Below are 19,982 nucleotides of genomic sequence, written 5' to 3' on the forward strand. Positions count from 1 at the left end.
CATTTAGTTTTTTAATTAAAGGAAATGCCCCCCCCCCAACATTTGGAACTTCTCAGAGTTCTTGCTTTCTCTTTGCTTAATGTTCACTCCTTTTTTTTCTTCTTCTTCTTCTGAAAAGTAATTAAACATTCATTATCATTACGTTAGAGACTGCCTGATAAGTTTCACACGTTTTTCAGTAACCTTTGTTTTCAATGAAGGTAATAAAAGAATCTAAACTAGCCGGGCATTGGTGGCGCATGCCTTTAATCCCAGCAGTTGGGAGGCAGAGGCAGGCGGATCTCTGTGAGTTCGAGGCCAGCCTGGTCTATAAGAGCTAGTTCCAGGACAGCCTCCAAAGCCACAGAGAAACCCTGTCTTGAAAAACCAAAAAAAAAAAAAAAAAAAAAAAAAAAAAGAATCTAAACTATATGTAAGTTACATGAGCTATCCACTTTCAGCTGGGCAGAGGTGGCACACTCTCTTAATTCCAGCAGGTGGGTCTCTGTGAGTTCCAGGCCAGCCTGGTCTACAGAATGAGTTCCAGGATAGTCAAGGCTACTGTCTCTCAAAGAAAGAAAAGTAAAGAAAAAGAAAAAATAAGACATATCCATTATCAAATATTGTTATAGTTGTGTAAAATGATAGTGTCTTCCATTATCTAACAACTTTAGAATCATTGAAAGGTCTTTTTAGTATTACTTGGGGTGTCCTACTTTTTGTTAACATACAAGATTTGGAAACTTTTAACTTCAGTTTATGTATCTATAAAATACTATATGCCTCTACCTAACATTGTGACTGGGACAGTTAAAATGACACAGTAACTTAGTTTGTTGCATGGCATGGAGAGAAGCCCCAAAGATAGCATTCTAGAACAAAAGGCTTTCCTAGATACAACCCATTAATGTAACAAGAAATGATACTCAAAGGCAGGCTGAACTCCCATCCACTAATGTGTCAGTAACTCACCCAGGTGGCCCTGAATGAATCCTAGTATTCTTTAGGATTAGGGAGTGATGGGAGATGTCATTCTGTCAATCTGCCTCTTATTGGTTGTTGAATAAAGCACTGTTGGCCAATAGGGAAGTAAGATAGGTGGGACTAGGAGTCAAGGAGAATTCTGGGAAAGAGAGGCAGAGTCAGACAAGATGTAGACCACCAGAATAAGAGGTCTGGATCCTTTTCTCCAGTAAGAGAAATACTTAGATTAACAATTATGGATTAAATACTTAAGTCAGAGCTAGCCAGTAAGAAACAAGCAAACAGCCAACAGCTTCATAATTAATATAGTGTCTTGTGTGTTATTTGGGGACTGCAACTGTGGCAGTGCCTAGGTGGCTGGCAAGGAAGACTATAGTCTCTACAAAGGAGATTTTTGTTTACCAAAGTAAAAAAATCAGCAGTTATTTTTCAGAGCTATGCACTAGCTGACTGGGCAGCCTCTACTACTCTTCCCAATGTGAAAACATTCCACAATGGATGCTACGATTAAGCTGATTGATGCTAAAACACACTCATATTTGTTGTTTCAAAAGAAGCTATTGTTTCAAAGTGCTTATGATTTCCTATTAGAAATTAGGAGGGCTAATAATGAGAACAAAATGAGTTCTCATGTGAAATGCAATTAAATGGGCTAGCAGAAACAGTGACTTTTCTAATGAAGACAAGCAGCTGCGTTTATCATCAGCAGTTCTAGCAGTATTCTAGAATCCACCATCCAGAAGCATTTACTTTATTTTAGATACACGATTCTTTAAATTGTGGCTGCCAGTAGAAAATGGTTTTTTTTGTTCATTTCTTTTTCTAGTCAACTTAGTTCTATAGAGAATCCTTATTCTTAAGAGTTCATGGTATGTTTGCTTAGTCAAATATTAATGGATGTTCTACAGAAAATTATATGGTGTGTGTATGTGTGTGTGTGTGTGTGTCTGTATGTATAGAGTGAATGCATGTGTGTGCAATCACAGGTGAATATGGGCTATTCCATGCTACTGGTATGGTCTACCATCAAACTGTACCCCCATCTCTCACAGAGTGCTTTTTTTATTTCACAACCAGATATTATTTATTTGTCAGTATGCTAAAATTATGATTTTTCAAGTGCCTTAAGAAATAAATAATTTCTACATAAATTTGTTTAAATTTTCCTAAAAGGCAAAATTGATAGGTAATTTCCCTGGTGCAAGAAAAGCATGTCGTTAAGACACTTTTTCACATTTTCATTCATGAGTTTTGTATTTTTTACATAAAACTGATACTTGTTGACATAACAAATTGCTGTTTCCTTTAAGAAAATCCTTCCATTTTTACGTTTACCATTCACTCTTGATCTTTCATAGTTCAGGCCATAGCATTCAGAGAAATACAACTATTTTTCTCATACAGACTTAAATACATACATGTTCCCAAACAAGAGGCAAGGTACACAATTTCCTAAGATAAGATTTGAAGATGTCACTACCGCCAACAACATAATGGGAGATTTCCCATCTGTTACGAACTTAGTCTTGAACCTATAACCTTAAACTCTTCAGTTTGGAGATAGCACATAATTAGGCAACACTGATAGATATTTGAGCATAATAACAATGATTTGAATTGGTCCCACAGCTAGGAAAGACCTCTAACTTGTATCTAGGTCTGAGCAGGGCGTAGATTTTAGCTAATTCAATTTGAATAATCGTCTCAACTGAAGAGGCTCTTTTAAAAGGCTTATAATTAGCATTGCCTTATTGGCATTAAAGTACTGTATACTAGCTAGGGATGTGGCCCAGCTGGCACAGTGCTTATCTGGCAGGCACGAAGCCCAGGGTTTGATCCCTGAGTGTTGTGCAGGTTATAATCCCGGCACTCTGGAAGTGGAGGCAGGAGGATCAAACGTTACAACATTGTTTACTAAAGTGATTATCAGGGACCTTGCTACGTTTTCCAGGCTGGCTTCAACTCCTGTACATGAGTAATCTTTCGGTGTCAGTTTTCTAAATACCTAGGATTACAGCGCATGCCACCATGCCCAACCTAAATGTAATGTTAAAAACAATACGCGCACTGCATGCTGGGACCCCAGCACTCAGGAGTTGGGGATAGAAGGTAGTGAGTTACAGGTCAGCTAGATAGAGAGATCTCTTTTTAAGAGAATCTAAAAAATGATCTTTAGCAGCTAATAGGAGAAAACTATTCATATCTATCAAAATCAAGCACAGTTAATTAGCTAAACCAAGAAACTATACCCATTAAATATCTAAAGACTATTTTAGTACAATTACAAGTTAAAAGTACCATTTTAAGTCCCATGAAAGTCATAATGATTCTATAACCCAGAGTATGATTTCAAAGAACTTACCACATAATTATGAATAAATTAATACTTATCGGTCATTAGGAAGCTAGAGCCGGCTTTGATTTGAACCGTATTAGTAATATAATCAGGAAAGGTCCTTATTGGCTGAGATTTGCCATATAAGGAAAAAGGTTGGATTAATGGTAAAATTCTAAAGTAGGTATGGTGGTTCTCGATCATAATCCCAGCATCAGGAGTTCAAGGTCAGCCTGGCTACTTAGTAAAATTGAGGCTGGCATTTAAGACTGCATGTGACACTGTCTCTGAAATAGGGGGAAAATAATTATTTCTGTGCTCTGAACCATTTTAGTAAGAAATGTATGAAAACAGAGTTATAATGTTGCCCATTTCTGGTACAGCGTTGGTGAAGAAACAGATGTCAGAGCTGTAACTGCAGAGTGAACATTGTCATCCTCCATCTGCTCTTTGGGACTTGGAGAGGTCTTGTAACCTTGCATGCTTAAATTATGGCCACAAGAGGATGCTATGTACAGTAGGAATGGGAAGACGATGGCAGAATTCAGGGAAGCTGATTCAAGACCTGTGCCTTGAAAAGTAAAGCCGGTGACTACAACAATGGCTAAACTGAATGTCACTTTCGGAGCTCTTGTCTGCTTTTTTGCTGTATTATTCAAGGTGTGCAGCATGTTCATCAACTCCAACATAAGGAGTTGACTTTGGAGGCCATGTTTTAAAAAATATAACCAGACTATAATCCACAAACCCAGAGAAGCTAGAACCTACATCCTATAACTGATGGAAGCACAGCCAAGCACTGGGCTGAGCTCCTGGAGTTCAGTTGAAGAGAGCGAGGAGGGATCTTATGAACAAGGCGGGCAGGTAAAGATAATGATGGGGAAAACCACAGAGACTGCTGACCTGAGCTAGTGGGAGCTCACAAACTGTGGACTGACACCTGGGGAACCTGCATGGGACTGAACTAGAGTCTCTGAATGTGGGTGACAGTTATATGGGCTTGATCTTTTGGGGGAGGTTCTGGCAGTGGGACCAGGACCAATCCCAGGTACATGAACTGGCTTTTTGGAGCCCATTCCCTATGGTTGGATACCTTACTCAGCCTTGATACAGGGGGCAGGGGCTTGGTCCTGCCTCAACTTGGAGTATCAGACTTTGTTGACTCTCCAAAAATTGTCTTACCCTTTCTAAGGTGAGGATAGGGGATGAGAAGGGGAGGAAGTGGGAGGATGGGAGAAGAGGAGGGAGGGAGAACTGGAGTTAGTATGTAAAATGAAAAAAATTAATAAAAGGAAAAAATATAGGAAGTTACTAATGCTAAATTAATCACAGGGTTCGGACACACTCTCACAAGTGAAGTATGAGTCTCCCTAGGTTTAGATGCGTTAGTTTCTTCCATTCACAAACTTCAGAACATGACTACTACAGTGAAAGACATGTTAAGTCCAAAAACAACCTTATTTCTAGCACCAGGGAATGATGGCATGCTGAAATACTTAGTGACGACTTGCAGATGAGCTCATACTCTGCCTAGAGCAGTGATTCTCAACCATCCTAATGCCGAGACCCCTTAACACAGTTCCTCATGTGTGTTGACCCCCAACCATTAAAGTATTTTCATTGTTACGTCATAATTGTAATTTTGCTATTCTTATGAATTACAATGTAAATACATGTGTTTTCCCATGGTCTTAGGTGACTGATAGATTGAGAAACAATGGTCTATAGTAACATCAATATCCAATGACAATTTCCTAAAACGAGTCTGCACAGCTCAGACCCCGATAACATTTCCTTGAGAACTAGTGCTCAATTTCTCGAAACTGAACTCACTGTATTCTTTTAACTGGGGGTGGGGAGAAGTGCTAGGGTTTGAACCCAGTGCTGTAGGCATGCTAAGGAAGTACCCTACCGTTGAGATACATCTCCAGCCTCACCCAATTCATTTACTAAGCATTTTATATTGCCCAAATAACTACATGGATGAGTTAAAGTCATTTATATTATTGACCAGTTGAGAATTCTCCATGACTTTACAATTTTAGATTACTTTGGCTTCTTGGAATTATTTAATATGTACTACAGCTTTGCCTGGAAAACACATGTCAGCCAATGTGACTTAAGGAAGTGTTATAATAAGGTTGAGATGAGGCATCACCTGACCATAGGAACATGATCTTGTTGAAAGGGATTTTTTGTTAACTTCAGGGTGAACAATTGTTTGTGCAATCACAATGAAATCTTTCTTTTTTTTCACAGATAAAAGCTTTTGTACCAAAACAAACTTAGCACTGTCTAACGTATTTCTTTTCTATCACAAAAGTTTTGTGCTTTAGGCCATGGACCTTTCTGAGGAACCTGTATACATAAATTTCCCTCTTGGATCCGCAGGGTGTGACAAAGCTTTGAGCTAAATTGTTATTATTTGTAGAGGAGATCTTTATACCTTCCGTGGATATATATTCAACAGTATCCTGCATTCATCTCCATGCCAGCTCTCTTACATTACTGATTATTTTGGAAGAAAACAAATAGCTCAGAGATTCCCATGAGGAATAGAAATAAACCATACCCACCTCCCCCTAGTACAGCAAAGCTGTAACTCTTTAGGTCCTGTGGACATGTTTCATAAACTTCTCTGGAGTCTGTCTGATGTCTGCAGATCTTGCTGGTCCTCAAATGAAGCCTTGGGAAAGGGTGATCTCCAGATCTCAGAGAAGCTAGGATTTGTAAATCAGACTTGTTCTTCTGCTTTCTAACAATGCAGAGTTGTTTCTCCATGTGCTTGTCTGGGTCCATCCCGCTGAAAAATAAGAATTTTTAAAGCTGGATTTTAAAATACAATATAACAGGACTTTGGGTGCCTGCACGGCCCTGGGAGATGACCTTACCCGTTGGTCAGATAGGGAAAACCAAGTCTGTGAAGGCTAAATTATGGTTCATCCATAGAACTAGGAAGGGGAAAAATGTACAGAGAGTCACCTTGGGTCACAAACTTTATTCCTTTCTGCTACCCCCTCCCAAAAGAATCTCTTGTTGTCAGAGGCACTATATAAGTCAAAACGTTTACAAAGCTGCCTTACTTTACTATTGCTATGTTACAAATTACCCAAGCCAACCCAATTTCAGTATGTGAAAAAAAATACCTCATAGTTCTATAGGCGAGAAGTCTGGACACAGTATAATCGGTGTGCTACTTGTGGCCTGAGACAGCTAAACTCAGAATGTTTCCTGGGTTTGACTGTCACCTGGAGCTCAGGTCCTTTTCCAAGCCCATTCAGGTGGTCTGCAGGACTGTTTCATGTGGGCAGTAGGATGGATAGAGGGCTCTGTTTTCTTGCCAACTGCCAGCTATAGGTAGCTCTATGCTCACCTACCCACAAAGCCTTGAAGGTGTGGTTACAGGGGTGATGTTCTTTTCACACCAGCAGGAGAAATGTTCTCTTTACAAAAGGTGCACTCCCTTTATTCAGGGCTCATTTGAGTAGGTAGGTAATAATCCTTACCATTCTCACAGGGAGAGGATCTTATAGAATATCTATATCTATATCTATATATTACAGAGTAAGAATTGTGTGCCTTATCTTGGAATTCTGGCTGTCCTATCCACAGTGTAATCAGCCTCCAGTATCCACAAATATTTGACTCTAGAACCCCATGGCTATGCAAACTGCAAGCACCCAAATCTGTTACACCAAACAGCATAGTATTTGCAAATTACCTCTGCAGATTCTCTAGTGTACTTGAACTCATCTCTTGTTTTCTGACTATACCTAATACAGTGCCAATGTCGTATATGTATAGATGTTATGTTGTGTTACTCATGGAATAATGGTGGGAAAATGACTGTGTATGCTCAGCACAGATACTATTTTTCTTCTAAAACCTTAGTTAGTTGCACAGTGACAGTATATTCTGTTGGAATCAGGGACAAAAACTACTGTACTCATTTGAATAACTTAAAAAAAAACCTTCATCTCTCTGCTTCCTCATACTGCGATACGGGAGACTTTTTTTTTAGGACAAAAAAATTCAGAAATGGTTCATAATAGGAAGTGGACTTGGAGCAGTGTAGTGAATCTCAAATCTACAGAGATACATGGTTTTTATTGCCTTTACTATTCTTAGACACAAGTACCAGTAGCGTATCCTGGGATCACCCAAAATTAATTCAGTAATTAGAATCGTCAAACGATGTATTCATTAAGCATAAAGCTTCCTTTTGCACAGTTGGCCCCAATCCATAAAGAGATGCTGGGGACGTCTATGCGGGTCAGCAGGAGCAGGGGGCCACTGGGAGAGGGCAGCAGCAACCAGAGAACCAGACAGGTTTTGCAGTGACAGCTTTGGTTGGAGCACCTTACTTACTTATTTGACCCTCACAGGCGAGAACTGACACATGTAAGCAATACAACCAGAATTCCGAGCCCCTGGACCTTCCCTGGGGATGGGCTCCTCTTTGTCAGGTTTTCATCCAGGTTCACGGCAATGACCCTGACACTGGCCTGCTCTTAGCTGCTCAGGCTGAGATGGTGTAAGATATCTTTGGAAGATAGGCTACTGCGACAGTATCTGTGTATGAAGTGACTCTTTACTACTGTTTCCTACACTTACAGTTTTTAGAAATCAAGGTCAAGACTGAATATATAAATTTATTATTATTTTTTTTGCTTGCTTGTTTGCTTTTCATGACAGGGTTTCTCCATGTAGCCCTGGGCTGTCTGGAACTTGTTTTGTAGACCAGGCTGGTCTGGAACTCAGAGGTCCACCTGCCATTGCCTCCCACGTGCTGGGACTAAAGGCATGAGCCACCACTGCCCAAGACACATAAATTTAATTTTATAGAAAAATTTACAAGTAAAGTTTCTCATGAACTTTATGCAACACTTAGCTATTGTGACTCATGAGCAATAAGTGTAGCGTTATATGAGAATTTGTTAATACGAGGACAGCAAGTGTAGACTACATAAGCACAAGGCTAGAGTTGATTTAAGTGTGTGAAAGTGTGATAACAGACATTAGCCTTGTTTTGGAACCTCTGTGAACTATGATTTATTTTCTTGAACAATGTTGTAGATGCAACTGTATGTCTAGTCTGAATTGAAGTAAAAAGTTGCCTATTCTCTGTAAAGAAAAATTAAGTATAAACTATGAGTTGTTTACATACATTTAGATTCATCTCTCTCTTTTCATATATATATATATTCATCTCTATATATTCATCTCTCTCTCTATATATATATATGCTGAAGCTGATTTAAATATCATACACATAATGCACATGCATGCATACATACATACATACATACATACAATTTGAGATAAACACCATCAATTAGTTCTGATCGGGAATGTCAGAAAAAAATAGAAGACATGAGTTTGATTTGAGTAGCATAAAAATCTACCATACCAAAAAAAAAAAAGGCAAAGAAATTTAACGTAGGAAAAAAAAATCCTACTGTAGTTGGACCTTTTTATCAGGACTGCTGGCTCCCCAGTAATAACATAGAGACTTATTATTAATTACAAAAGCTCAGCCATAGCTTAGGCTTGTTATTAACTAGCTCTTACAACTTAAATTAACCCATTTCTATTAATCTATGTGCTGCCGGGTGGCTCATGGCTTACTTTCTCCGTGTCTCCTCGTGACTTGGCCTTTTTCTTCCCAGCATTCTCTCTGCCCCCCAAATCCTGTCGAGCTATTGGCCATTTAACTTTTTTATTAAGCCAATCCAAGTGACACTTCTTCACAGTGTAGAAAAAGATTCGTCCACAATGTCCCACAACGTGATTGGCATTAGAGAGGTTAAGAGTATGTATAGTTTGGTGTGGCGAGGGAACACCAAATCTATAGGAGGAGCGGAAGAAAGATTAAGCATTAGTTCTCACTGAGGCTGGGAAGGACATGCCAGGCTTCAACAGAGAACTTTCAAAGTCAAAGCACCAGGAACCCCTGAGAGTCTTTTCACTAAGGACTGACATGATAATAACTGTATTTTAGAAGATTAACTCTGGTGGCAGGAGGGAGAACAGCTGGGTGTGAGGATTGAAACCACTGCAGTAAAATGAGAACTTGCAAGTCCAGGTCAGGAATGCAAAAGGCTCCAGAGAGGGTAGAAAAGAAGATGAGTCAGCTGCTGAGGGGCTGCAAGGGAGGATGCCTGGGGCCTGGGCATGTCTGGATGTACGTAGGGAAGGAAGATGTATGGAGAGAAATGGGAGCTGTTTCTGACCAGTTCGACCTAGCCCTCCGTTGTGGATGTGCCTAGTTTGAAACAGTTTGAAATAGAATCTTGGAATCGAGACAAAATTTAGAGCAATAGGTACACATTTGTGGATTCACATTTGGGCTCGTGACAGTGAGTGGCATTTTATAGGATTAGCATGTAGTTAAGAAGAAAGGCATTTTAAATATTAGGCCAAGGGCCAGCATGCTTAAAACCAGCAAAAGAAAAATCTTAGAAGAGATGAGGAGCAGTTTCACGAGCTACTCTCCGACTTCCATGGGTGAAAATTGAAGCTGAGTGTGCATCACCATTCCCCAGGCGGGAGGAGGTCAAGCATGACCTGTGACTATTGAGCAGTCTCCTTGGGGGAGTTACAGGAGGTGATGGGGATGAAAGAAAGCACTAATAACATTGGTGTGTAAAGAAAGGAGGGGCTCAAAGAATGTTTTCCCATTATGGAATGATGCTTCAAACAAAAAAAAAAGATAATGTTAACAAGAAGATGGGTATCCAGGGTTACCTGATTCTGCAGTGGGCAGGACAGATGCAGGCAAATGAGGAAAGGAAAGAACTGGAAATGCTTTAATGAAAAAGTCTTGGGTACTAGAGGGGAAAAGGACATTTTTAAAGTGAGTTAAAATAGGTACTTGATTAAGCTCCATATATGGGAGAACTGCATAGAATTAAGTCTTCAACACCCATTATACAGGCATGCTGATACATTCTGCCTAAATCCTAGCAAATTTGCTGGCTCAAAATATGTATTCTATTTTAAATTAGTGTGTGTGTGTGTGTGTGTGTGTCTGTCTGTCTGTCTGTCTGTCCACACAGACCAGAAGAGGGTGTTGGATTTCCCCCTAGAACTGAACTGCAGTCAACTGTGAGCTGCCGGATGTGGCTTCTGGGAGGCAGACTCAGGTTGTATAGAAGACCAGCAAGTGTGATCTTAACAGTAAGCCATTCTTTAGCCACAGGCAGGGGTCTGCTTATTGTCATGAAAATAAAACTGATGTGTCATCTGATTCTGTCCCATCATCTCTTGGAAACAGCAGCGATAATGGGAAAAGTGGTCATATCCTAATATAGGAGAAAAACTGTCTAAAACAAGTAACTTTCTCTTGTCCACTGCAAAACCAGAGTTAGTTTGGATCAGTCTTAAAGATCTGAGTTCTCACAAGACTAAAATGATTGGGATGTATGGGCATTGTAATGATATATTACTTATGATTTATTAAAGCTTGCCTGAGGATTCAGAAAGCAAAGTTGGTCGCAAGTCATAGAAGCCAGGTACACACCTTTAATCCCAGCAGCCCGAAGTGAGGAGGTGGTGGTACACACCTTTAATCATAGGACTCGGGGTTAAGAGGTAGAGGAATCTCTGTGAATCTAAGGCCACCCAAATCTACACAAGAGTAAGTCAGTCTAAAAAGAAAATTATAGCACATGCCTTTAATACCAGCATAAGGAAATTATGTAAGACAGAGCAAGATCACAGAGAGGAATTCATTCTCCAACCACACTGAGGGGAGGCATCAGTTTGAGTTGTGGTGAAGAGATCATGAGCTAATCAACCGTTTCAGCCTGAACTAGAGGTGAAAGCTAGTGGCTAGCTGCTTTGTTTCCCTGGTCTTCAGCTTCAACACCAATATCAGTGTATGGGTCATTTATTAATTAGTGTTACAGGGTATAATGTTTTATAGGATCCCAAATACAGTGCAGTCTGGAACCGAAGCATTGTCCCTGAGAAATACTAACTCTGAACATGTTCTTTGGCAGTCATTTGAAAATCTAGGCCTCGGAGTAAACTCTTGGATTTCTGTACAATGGATAATATCCTAGGCAGGACTAAACCTTACTCTACCTTATGTAGTTAAGTGGTAGAGTGCTTGTCATATCATATACAAATCCCTAGCAACACACCACTCAAGCCTCCTTCCCCTACATGCACACACACAAATATGTGCAAAGGTGATCTAGTCCTGTACCTTTGGAAAAGAGTTGGAACAAACCCAGCCTTTATGATCAAGCAGGGAAGACAACACTGCAATACTTTTCATATGAATATTATCTTCTGCATGGTTAGTTACCTTTCTTTCTTTCTTTTTTTTCTTTCTTCTTTCTTCCTTTGACATCCATTTGGCTTTTGTCGAGTTGGTTAATTGTTTTACTAAACTATCCTTAAAAGATAGCTTGCTTTCTTGTTTGGTAATACTTGTAAAATTCTTTCTCAAATGAATGAGGCTTGAAAGACATACAGACTTTTAGTACACCCACACAGAAGAATTCTGTAACACAGTGTTGTAAGCTGGTCTGTTGTAGAGCTATCTGACTTCCAGACCTAGATCTAGGCTGGAGATGACTGGAATATTCCACTGAGAACTTTTACTCTTGGCTCAGCTTGGAACTAAAAATCCCTCATCAAGTCAGATATTTGAAGTACTGGGCCCTAGGAGGATGAATTGAAACACAGAAGGGTCATTTTCATAAAGATGTAGAAAGAAACTTTAAATTATGTGTGGTAGAAGGTAAAAAAAAAAACCCTTATGATATTATTCCTTGCCTGGGCCAGAAACAGAAAAGTGTGGGGCAGAGTTTCATCCCATGCAGTCCCGCTATCCTAACGACATTATGAAGCAATTTCCTATGATCTGTTTTAGAGTGCTTCCTACCAGGTGTTTTTCATGCAACGTACAGAAAGGAATTGACTTGCTAAATTACTCTCACTGTTCAAATATTTGACATACTAACTCATCACTCACAGGATTTAATTTATGATTTAGCATCATTATCAATTTAATAGGGATGACTCTATTCCCAGTCACAAGAAAGTGAATTTCCAAAGGAAAGTGTTAACCTTGGAGAGGATCTTGTGGGCTGATGCTTAAAAGCCATGGAAGCAGCTAATTTCTCTCTTGGATAGATATTAATTGCATACAGAGTCCAAACTATGAGAAGGTACAGAGAAATCCACTTGTATCTGCTGAGTGGATACGGACAGTGGGAAACAGCAGTCAGATTCCAAGCTGGGTCCAAGGTGGTGAGTGAGAGCAACTTGATTCAGTGGGGTAGACCACTGTTACGTGGAATGATAAATAATATGATGGGGAGAAGAATCATATACACATCCGAGAGCAAGAAAAGGTTGCTAACCCTGCTAACGATGCTGTGTTTGTACATTTGGACTAAGGGAATAAACGAAGCCAGTAAGTGTAATCCATAGGAGAAAATAAGGAAGGCAATTTAAGGGAAATATCATGACATTTTATCATACCATAGAAGTCACTGCCTCGACTACAAGATCAACTCAAGACAATCAGTAGCCCTACTATATACAGATGATAAAAGGGCTGAGAAAGAAATCAGAGAAACATCACTCTTTACAATTGCCATAAACAACATAAAATACCTTGGGGTAACACTAACCAAACAAGTGAAAGACCTGTATCGCAAGAACTTTGAATCTTTAAAGAAAGAAATTAAAGAAGCCATCAGAAAGTGGAAAGATCTCCCATGATCTTGGATAGGTAGGATCAATGTAGTAAAAATGGCAATCCTGACAAAAGCAATCTACAGATTCAATGCAATCTCCATTAAAATCCCAGCACAATTCTTCATAGACCTTGAAAGAACAATAATCAATTTTGTATGGAAAAACAAAAGACCCAGGATAGCCAAAACAACCCTGTTCAACAAGGCAACGTCCGGAGGCATCACCATCCCTGACCTCAAGCTCTATTATAGAGCTATAGTCCTGAAAACAGCTTGGTATTGGCACAAAAATATACAGGTAGACCAAAGGAATCAAATTGAAAACCCTGATATTAACCCACACACGTATGAACATCTGATCTTTGACAAAGAAGCTAAAAATATACAAGGAAACACCAGTGAGTGTGTGAGACAGTGAGAGGACACACCAGTGTGAGTGTGACACAGTGAGAGGACACACCAGTGTGAGTGTGACACAGTGAGAGGACACACCAGTGAGTGTGTGAGATAGTGAGAGGACACACCAGTGAGTGTGTGAGACAGTGAGAGGACACTCCAGTGAGTGTGTGACAGTGAGGACACACCAGTGAGTGTGTGAAACAGTGAGAGGACACACCAGTGAGTGTGTGAGACAGTGAGATGACACACCAGTGTGAGTGTGACACAGTGAGAGGACACACCAGTGAGTGTGTAAGACAGTGAGAGGACACACCAGTGAGTGTGTGAGACAGTGAGAGGACACACCAGTGAGTGTGAGACAGTGAGAGGACACACCAGTGAGTATGTGAGACAGTGAGAGGACACACCAGTGAGTGTGTGACAGTGAGGACACACCAGTGAGTGTGAGACAGTGAGATGACACACCAGTGTGAGTGTGACACAGTGAGAGGACACACCAGTGTGAGTGTGTGACAGTGAGAGGACACACCAGTGTGAGTGTGACACAGTGAGAGGACACACCAGTGAGTGTGAGACAGTGAGAGGACACACCAGTGTGAGTGTGAGACAGTGAGAGGACATACCAGTGAGTGTGAAACAGTGAGAGGACACACCAGTGAGTGTGTGACACAGTGAGAGGACACACCAGTGTGAGTGTGTGAAACAGTGAGAGGACACACCAGTGAGTGTGAGACAGTGAGAGGACACACCAGTGAGTGTGTGAGACAGTGAGAGGACACACCAGTGAGTGTGTGAGACAGTGAGAGGACACACCAGTGAGTGTGTGAGACAGTGAGAGGACACACCAGTGAGTGTGAGACAGTGAGAGGACACACCAGTGTGAGTGTGAAACAGTGAGAGGACACACCAGTGAGTGTGTGAGACAGTGAGAGGACACACCAGTGAGTATGTGAGACAGTGAGAGGACACACCAGTGAGTGTGAAACAGTGAGAGGACACACCAGTGTGAGTGTGAAACAGTGAGAGGACACACCAGTGTGAGTGTGAAACAGTGAGAGGACACACCAGTGAGTGTGTGAGACAGTGAGAGGACACACCAGTGAGTGTGTGAGACAGTGAGAGGACACACCAGTGAGTGTGTGAGACAGTGAGAGGACACACCAGTGAGTGTGAGACAGTGAGAGGACACACCAGTGAGTGTGAGACAGTGAGAGGACACACCCGTGAGTGTGTGAAACAGTGAGAGGACACACCAGTGAGTGTGTGAGACAGTGAGAAGACACACCAGTGAGTGTGTGAGACAGTGAGAGGACACACCAGTGAGTGTGAGACAGTGAGAGGACACACCAGTGAGTGTGTGACAGTGAGAGGACACACCAGTGAGTGTGAGACAGTGAGAGGACACACCTGTGAGTGTGTGAGACAGTGAGAGGACACACCAGTGAGTGTGTGAAACAGTGACTCGGTTAGAATCACATTTCACATAGGTGCCTCTGACCGCTGTGTGGGGCAAACTAAATAGGAGAAGTGGCGTCAGGTTGAAAATGGCTCTACAGTCACAGCACAAAAAGCCTGGAGACTTGGATTTAGATGGCACTTGGAAAGGTGGAGGGATGAAGATCTAAGTCAAAATGGTGGGGCATGGGGCTGGACTGGTTGTGGAAAACTGGGTGAGGAAATGACCCTTGGTGAGAATGAGTAGTTGGCAGAGAGAAAATGGTACCATCAGAACCAGCCTTTTTATACTCCTTCTGTTCCATTAAGATTCATTCTAGGCTTGGGGTGTGTGGTGTTGCACACCTTGAAACCCAGCGGTTGGGAGGCAGAGACAGGAGGATCTTAGTGTTTGAGGTCAACCTGATCTACACAAGACGTTCCAGGGCAGCCAGGGCTGCAGAGAGAACAAGCAAACAGCACTTATTCTATCAAGTTAGTTCTTGCTGCATGCAAAGCATAGTGTGCTAGGGGTTCTAATGGATAGCTGTGCAGAAAGACCACAAATGGACACACCGTCTGTCTTTCATATGCTCATATTCAAATACAATGTCACTACTAAAAGAAGAAAAAAAGTAATTATAAAGCTGCACTATATATGCATACATACAAATAGATGTATGATATGTGAAAGTCTATATATACAGGTTCATGTACATAAATACTTATGTAATGTAAATTGAAGACAAATGCATCAAATATACAAGTGACTCAAGGGCATGGAGCAAGGAGACTGAGTATGATAAACAGTGTGAAGCTCAGAAAGAATAACTAAAAGATTGGGTAGTGTGCTAATTATTACTTTGTTTTTATCAACCCGACTCAATCTAGAGTCACCTGGGAAGAGAGACCCTTGATTGAATAATTGCCTCTATCAGATTGGGCTGTAGGCATGTCTGCAGGATATTTTCTTGATTAGTGATTGATGTGGGAGGGTTCAGTCCACTATGGGCAGTGATACCCTTGGGCTGGTGGTTCTGGTTTGAATAAGAAAATAAGATGATCAAATCATGGTGAGAAGGTCAGTACTCCATGGTGATTCTGCTTTGGTCCCTGCCTCTAGGCTCTTGCCCTGACTTCCCTCAATGCTGATGTGATGGTGTGTGTAAGCCCCCTCCCCACAGTGGCTTGATCAGTGTTTTATGACCGCAATGGAAAGCAAACTCAGCCAGCCAGCATGCTTTTGCTCAGAAGGAATTAAAACGTTTTAAATAATCACTGTCTTACACATCCGTCTTATGACCAAAGAGACATGATACCAACTAGATTTGAAAGAAAAGAAAGACACTTTGGAACACAGAGCAGAGATGGCACTTGCCTAGCTTGTGTGAGGACCTAAGTTCAATACCTGAGAAGGTAAAAGAAGAAAAGAGCAGGGCTGGAGAAGGGATTAAACAATCATTAATGTTAGCAGTATCATCTATTTAATCCAAGTTGCAGATCGTGGGAGTACAATCATGAATAATCATATCGTTAATAATAATGACACATAAAAGTAATTATTAATGTGTCATAATTACTCAAGTCACACGAGCAGAAACACATAGCCATGCGTTTTAGAATGTTTTAGATTACAAATTCACAATTTTGTTATACAACGGACAGAATATGATTAATTAGCAATTTTATTAATTACTGGCTAAATGTAATGGCGGAGATCATCTCTCTACTTTTGCCAGGAAGCCATGCTTTTCAAAAGCACACTGTTCACGGAGGCTCTTCTCGTCTATCCTGTGGCAGAAGACCATTTTTACTCCATCTGGTCTCCCATGCATTTTTGATTATGCATTATTTATAGGGACAGCAGATACAGTGGTCGTGAGAATATTATCTACTAAGTATATAACTGTCCTCTACCATTGTCATAACTATATTTGAGATGACAGAATATACTTGAAATTAGTAGAGGTGAATTTATCATGAAGCTAATGAAATTTCAAGGCCCATTTACTGTCACAAGTCCCTTTAAGTGATCTTGAGTCTATATTTTTGTTTTGTTTTTGGTGATGTGGCATCAACCCAGGGCTTCTCATATACTGAAGAAGACAGTCTGAATTTCATTCCCATCCCAAGTTTGTATTCTAAATTTGCATTATTTTCTTTCAAAGTTTCCCCAAATTTTAGGGGCTTCAGTCTTTAGAAAATTCATCTGACCTTGCATTGGATAATTTGTTTTTATGTCTTTCTCACAAGACTTTAGTTTTACATGAACCGGGACAGCATTTGGGCCTTCCATTATCTGCCATTTCTTCAGAAAATGCTTGGCAAATTAACAAATCATACAGATTTGGATTTGATTCTGGGAAGAGTTTCTTTTAACTAATTAATATGTTTTTATTAACATCGACTTTGTCACAAAGTTTCCGAAGGAAACCTTTGTTTAAACTGCCTTATCACTTTATTTTAAAAAGTGAAAAGTATTTGCACAATTTTAACATTAATCCTCATTCCTGCCAACAATGTTTAAGTTTTGCAAATGTGAAATCAGATCAGTTCTTTTTCATTTTGGTTTTTCTTTAATTTTTTTTTCTTGAATTAGATCCCAAAGGAATCATGAAAAGAATATATTTAACCAACTTTGTAGATTCTACAAGTTCCCTAAGGCAAGTCTTGATAATAAAAACTGCAGTGGTCTGAAATGGCACTTCATAAGGCTGCTGTTTTATATAAGAGCTCCATTTCACTTTTTTTTTTATTTCTCAAAATGATTACATAATTTTCTACTCTTTTGCCACTTGACAGTTTGGTGTGTGAGTTGGGAACTAACAAGCCATATTTGATACCCAATCTAGGAGCTGAACAATACATAACAAAGTTAACTTTGAAATGTTTCAGTTGAGGCTTACATTTCATATGTGTAATTTTTCTTTCTTTCTTTTTTAATGGAGACACTCTCACTCTGAAGCCCAGGCTGGCCTTAGAGTTCCTGGTGGAACTCTTGGGCTAATGCTTCAAAGTTCAGAGACTACAAGATGAACCATCACACCTGGCACTGTGGTTTTTAAAAATACTTTTCCTTTTCAGTCCTTAAATCAGATCCAAGGTATTTATAAAAACACCAAAACATTTCATTTACCACTTACTGACCACAGAAATAAATAATTTAAGGACAATTTCGAAGTCATGATAAACCTCATAAATATTTTAAGTATCAAAGAAATCGACTTTTTTTGTTAATCCTTCAGTTGGTTGTAAATAATGTAGTACAACATGCTCAAGAAATTAACATGAATTACATAAAGAATAAAGATTTGAACAATACATTAGTAGAAAAAATGACTTTGATGTGAATTTCTTGATAACTCAGGTGCTATTTACTGTAAAACAGGATTCTAGAACCTGGGCATACACTTGCCATTCAAGTGCCCGCTATCATTAAGTCTTGAAAGTTCCTTCAACACCTATTACTGCAACTCTTGTCCCTCTTCCTCCCCCTTTCTTGCATGGTGTCATCTAACCAAGTTTAAAGATTAATCATGGAATGCTAAGTTATACTTCCTCATCACCATCCCTCACTCTTACAGTTTCCATGGGAATGCTGCTGGTGTTTTATTGGAAAGGTCCTGGAGCATCAGTCACCATTCTTAGTCATTTTTCAGAAATTTTCACCAAGTGTAGTCTCCTTTACCCTCATGGAGATACTTCTACTAACTAAGAAGGTTTAGGTAAAGTGTCTAGACCCCAAGCCAAAGAGACAGAAGAAAGTGTTCCCATAGGCTTGTGTTTTTATTATCCATGCATTTGGGAAGACCTTACATTTTGTCTTAAATTCCAAAATGCAAGTTTGCCTTCCGTCCTTTGATTCTAAAATGTTGGTGTCTGACAGCATTTGGTTTATAAATCTCAAGCCCTAGCATTGTCTCAGTCCTCCAGATTAGTACCCTCATGAAAGGAAAGGGTTTCTGCTTTCAGCCGATTGCTACCCTCTTGCTGGCTGAGCAGTGGCCCCTCCTGGGAAAGTGGAGCTATTTCAGCCAGTACTGGGTCCACCTTCCCTTCACACGGTGCCCAGACACTGCAGTGCTGTCCACAGACTCACAGTCTTTTCTAGGGGCCTGCTGTTTGCGTGGCACAGTGAGATTTGGTGCCATTGGTGGCGTTTGTTGGAAGGCTCTCAAGATGTCTGGACACTAACGTTTAAACTTGAAGAATGATGCCAGTACTGTTGAGGTATTTGTTAACAACTACACCCATCTTAACAGAGATTGATTCTTAGCCCACTGCAAATTAAAGCAGAATAAAGTTATTTTTAAGACAATTTAAAAGGAATGCTTTTGCGCACTTCCCTCCCCACATATGCATGAAAGGTGTCGCCAGCTAGAGAACACAGAAAGCTGTTGAGAGCAATGGGTCAGGTAGCACTGACTCCAGGAAGCAGAAAAGCAGGAGCCAAGTCACTCTGAAAGTGGGATAGCCGAAGAATACTGAGTGTTTGTGTGAATCCTTGCTCGGCCACAGCTCTCGGTCACAGCAAACGAACAGACTAGGTTAGCCAAGTTAGTGCGGGTGACTCTAGTCCTTGTGCTTTGCAGCAGAATTCTCTCTTGATTTAACTGCTCCTTAGTGTTCTCCAGCAGAGGGAGGATACAGGAAAACTAGGATTCACTCGTCCTTCCAAGAAAGTCTAATCCGGAAAAACTGGCACTAATGAACTAATGTTCTGACCTTCTTCTCCTCAGTTCCACGGTGGTGGTGGTGGGGGGGCGGTGGGCAGAGGGGGTTAGGGTTGCCTTAAAGATGTTACTGACAAAGGTGAACCATGGCTCATCAGCTCCTTTGGAAATTAAGTTCTATGAAGAGATACTGTACTTAGAAGAGGCTATTTTAAAAGCAAAATTGGAGATGGGAAATTGAACAAGCATGCTATTAGGCACACATAGGCAGACCCATTCTCAAGTAGCAGACGGACGAAGTGCAAGCTATTCATGCTTGAAGTTCACAGAACCCTTCCTGGGTACCTCCAACTCCCTTCCACCCTAGACTTCACCTTCGCCCTCTGTGCCAGAGGGACGCTCTGCTCCCCTAAAGTGTGAAAGAAATAAACCCTGAACCCTTCTCGGAAATAGTAACTGTTT

General features: G+C 40.5%; 1 protein-coding gene across 8 annotated transcripts in view; it reads left to right on the plus strand.

Moving 5' to 3' along the window:
- Window positions 1-19,982, plus strand: part of Nrg1 (neuregulin 1) — a 981,870-nt gene that overhangs the window by 768,910 nt on the left and 192,978 nt on the right. The gene's annotated exons all lie outside the window — the stretch shown is intronic.

The sequence above is a fragment of the Mesocricetus auratus genome, unplaced genomic scaffold (assembly GCF_017639785.1).
Source record: "Mesocricetus auratus isolate SY011 unplaced genomic scaffold, BCM_Maur_2.0 Super-Scaffold_100026, whole genome shotgun sequence".
NCBI lineage: Eukaryota > Metazoa > Chordata > Mammalia > Rodentia > Cricetidae > Mesocricetus > Mesocricetus auratus.